The following is a 4,443-nucleotide window of genomic DNA, read 5'->3' on the forward strand; positions in this document are numbered from 1 at the left end:
ATCAGCCTGCAATCTCGCACTGTCAGCCATACTACTGATACCCATTGACATATATATCTAAGGACGGGCCTTACGGCACTAGGAATGGTGATAACATGTAGTCTAACGGAACTAGTTGCGACCAATCGGGCGCGTGATGCGAACTCATCAACCAATCGCATTGTGGCGTTAGACTGCACGATTGGCTCGAATTCGTGTGCGTGACACCGCTGTACTGGCCCCATTCTCATTGTCCGTAATATTGCGGGTAGATGGGTTTTACCACCCACCAATTACTATATCTCTAAGGCTGTGAAAATGATATAGTGTATCCTTAGCTATTGAACAAACCCTGAAATCCCATTCCACGTAGGGTTACTTGCTTCTTCTTCTTTTTCAATATATATTTTTTAAATTAGTACCAAAGATTAAAAAAATCAAACAAAAGTTATTTCCAATAATCAACAACAAAAAGTAACATACTTTATTAATAATTCGCAGTGTTTTTGACAATTAGTTCGAAAATGTTCGGCCATTATGATATTTGTCAAAAGTCAGAATATTATAAGTGTCATAAAAAAGATACTTAATCAAAAAGATCGAGGAAGGTTTCATACTATTCTATGAGGATGTATAGTAAACACCCCTATAATGGAACAGGCACCAGTAATGGGATGGTATAGACCAATCCTGTAAAACAAGTATTTACCATCAGTTTTTAAACGATGGCAACATTTTACCATAAACAAGAGCCAAAGAGCTGCTTCAGTTTAATTTTTCATTGACATTTGTTAGTTTGAAAATTGATGACGCCATACATCCCATGACTGGAGCAAAAAACTATAGTTTTAATTGGTTAATAATATTAAAACCAATCATTAAAGACATATAAAACATATGAGACGAATTGGACATTCAACTTTACCGCTTTATGGGTAGAAATTTTACAGATGTCGGTGAAATATCGAAAATCCTCAAATTTCCCTCTTAAATGTCCCATGATTAGTGCCGTTATCATATTACTTCATGATCTACTAACACTTGTATACTCGTTGTTCGTGTCATCCACGATGCCGCGCAGATCTGTCAAATCTAACCTTTCATAACATGAGAGTACAAGTCCAGGCACGCGTCTTCGTGAATGACACGATCTATTGACTGTTCCAAAATAAAACATCGTAATTTGTTAATTTCTTCGTACCCGATGATACTTTGTATACTGGCTGGTTCTAAATACCCTAATGCATATTGTTGCGAATGCAACTTATTGTTATATAAAAATATTCCCAATGCAGTAGCTAAACGCAGCCGTCGGGCTCGGCTAGTATTCGGAGGCTTTTCAAAAGCACCAATAGGAGCGCTCCACATATTCTGTATCGCGGCCAATTAGAAGCACCTAAATTTAAACCACCTTATTACAAGTTCACTCTCTCATCATCTTCCATACTATCAACAACCAACCTTCTACATTTAACCGTTTTGGCAATTAAACCCTTGTAACCAGTACATTGGGAAATTACAAAAACTTCACTAAGAATCGAAGTTTTATTCGAGTCGTCGAGATCCTATCCTGGCTACACATATGTATACAGTGTGTCCCTAGCCATTGGACAAAGCCAAAATATACATATGCATTAGGGTATTTAGAACCAGTGTACAAAGTATCATAACAGCCGGTGTAGCGGTTTCGAAGAAATTAACAAATTACCTATTTTTACTTTGGAGCAGCCTGTATGTGTTAGTAGCTCCTAAAGTAATATCCTCAAAGAATTGTATGTAACCTTCTTCAACCTTTTTGATTATCTTTTTTATTTATGACACAAGCAAAAAAATGTCATCATTATCAAATATTTCGAACAAATTGTCAAAAACACTGCCAAAGATTAACACAGTGTGTTTCTTTTTGTTGTCGATTATTGCAAATAACTTTTGTTCGAAAAAATTGTTTTTTTATCTTTTGTTCTAATTAAAAAAATATTAACGCCAGAGCGTTCCTGAGAAGTACGTGGGATTTCAGGGTTTGTCCAATGGCTAAGGTTGCCCTGTATAACTATGTACATTTCGGCTTTTTCAAATGGCTAGGAACACACTGTATATCACTTTTCAATTCCACTAATTATTTGATACCCACCATAATTTACACTTTCCGTCATTAACGTCTAAAATAGATTAAATAGGCCAAGAAACAATACCAAACAACAAAGAAAAATGAAGCTCCTCAAAAGAAAATAAATAATTAGAGCGTTATAATGAGACCTTTTCAAGTGGGGGTGGGGGAGGGGGGGGGGTGAAATTATTCGGAAAAATTAATCGCTTGGAAAACGCCAGGCGACACTTACTGTTACTTTGTTCTTGTGCGTTGTTATTCGAAGGTTGCGATAATGAGACATTGTTTTCTTTTACATTTTTTTGGTGGTCATTAAATGTGTCATTGAAAAAATCGTATATTTATAGTCGTGAAGATTTCTCTAATTAATGATGAAGCTATATTTTTTTTATTATTTCACTGCTAAATCTGGTTTTATTATTATTATGATTGACTCTAACACTGATATACAAATAAACAATAATTATTTTTTTAAGACTAATTAAATAAAAAATACAATCATTAAAAAATACCTAAGGACTTACAAATATACTATCAATAAACTTAACTATAAATAAAACTAAACCTTAATTAACCTCTAAAGACTAGTCAAACAACCCACCCCGCGTCGCTCCCAACGCAAAGGTGCCCAACACGCTTGCTGCGTTATTAACTTATTATGTTGGTTTATTATCTACATTTGTTGCGTTGCGTTAATGTTTTGTAGCGAATTCGGCAAACGTGTCAGTAAATAGGTACCTATGTATATAATAATAGGACTATCTAACCTTGTAGGTAATTATTCGTTTGATTTTACTACTGTGAGATTGCTTGTTGAGTTTATCTGGGTCTGTTCGTCAAAATACCAATACATACGAGTATAAGCTGGTTTGAGAGCGTTTAGTCGCCTACCTTATAGACGCACCAATAGAGATCAGACAGCTATTCTGTTAGAATTCTATATTAGTTCATAATGAATCTTATTGCGTGCTCAATAGAGTAGTAATTCAATAAACGCTACCTATGCGGCCTGACCATTTTTTCATAGAGGCACGCGCCTTTGCGGTTTTTAAACAATAGATAAGACGATAATCCGTAGAAGCTCACGGAGAAAAATAGAAACTATACATTATAATCACGCCTATTTCCCGAAGGGGTAGGCAGAGACCACGGATTTCCACTTGCTACAATCCTGACATACCTCTTTCACTTCCTTCACTTTCATAACATCCCTCATACATGTTCACCGGTTTAGGGTGCTCGTGACCTGACCTTTCTTCAGAACTAACTCTTCTTCTGAACTATAATAAACACACATTAAATGCCCTTACCAGGATTCGAACCAAAATTCGAATACTTTACGCTGTCAAATGAAGAAGACGTAGGTATGAGAAAATCGATATCCCTAAGTATTTATTTTTCTATATATCTAATATCACAGACAAACAAAACAACGACCTTTCAATCCGATTATCGTTACGTAAGTCACTCGATCTGCTGCCGTAAATTAGATATGATAAAATGTAGATAAGTGCCAATAGTGCCGAATAAAGACTAGGTGTATTGTAGAAGTCGTCAGTCCAAACCCCGACTCAACTAACCATAACCTAATGATAACTTTTGCCCTTTCGGGAAACAAGAACATCGAGAGGAAACCTGCATTCATCTGTGGTTCTCAACTGTGCGTTTCTCCAGCAACTTCCTGCCGTGCACAACTAAACTGTAGAATGAAATGTCGTATTCTGTATTTCCAGACCAATACGATCTTCAAACTTTCAAGAAATGAGAAGTGCGCTCCTATCTTAAGAGTCTGGTGTCCATGGGCGACAGGTGCTTACTGTCAGGTGATTCGTCTGCGTGTTTACCTCCTATATATGTATGTGTGTATTTATGTGGTTTAGGGTCGGCAAGGCGCATGTAACTCCTCTGGAGTTGCAGGCGTACATAGGCTACGGAGACTGCTTACCATCAGGCGGGCCGTATGCTTGTTTGCCACCGACGAAGTATAAAAAAAAAATATATATATATCATAAAACAATGTGTGATATCGTACCCCATTGGTACAGAGGGCCTTCGTGAGATGTCACTATGCGCTCCTGTCCTATGCCTCGCGCTCCACGTCCCTCCAACTCAGTCCTGCTGCCCGCAGCTCGGCGTCGAGGACGCGCTGCCATGTGTGCGCCGGCCGGCCCCATCGCCTGCTAAATACAATGTAATACTATCTTCTTTTTCCTAGCGTTGTCCCGGCATATTGCCACGGTTCTAGGGAGCCTGGGGTCCGCTTTGACAACTAATCCCAAGATTTGGCGTAGGCACTAGTTTTTACGAAAGCGACTGCCATCTGACCTTCCAACCCAGAGGGTAAAACTAAGCCTTGT

This window comes from Cydia pomonella, chromosome 16, assembly GCF_033807575.1.
Source record: "Cydia pomonella isolate Wapato2018A chromosome 16, ilCydPomo1, whole genome shotgun sequence".
NCBI classification, from domain to species: domain Eukaryota; kingdom Metazoa; phylum Arthropoda; class Insecta; order Lepidoptera; family Tortricidae; genus Cydia; species Cydia pomonella.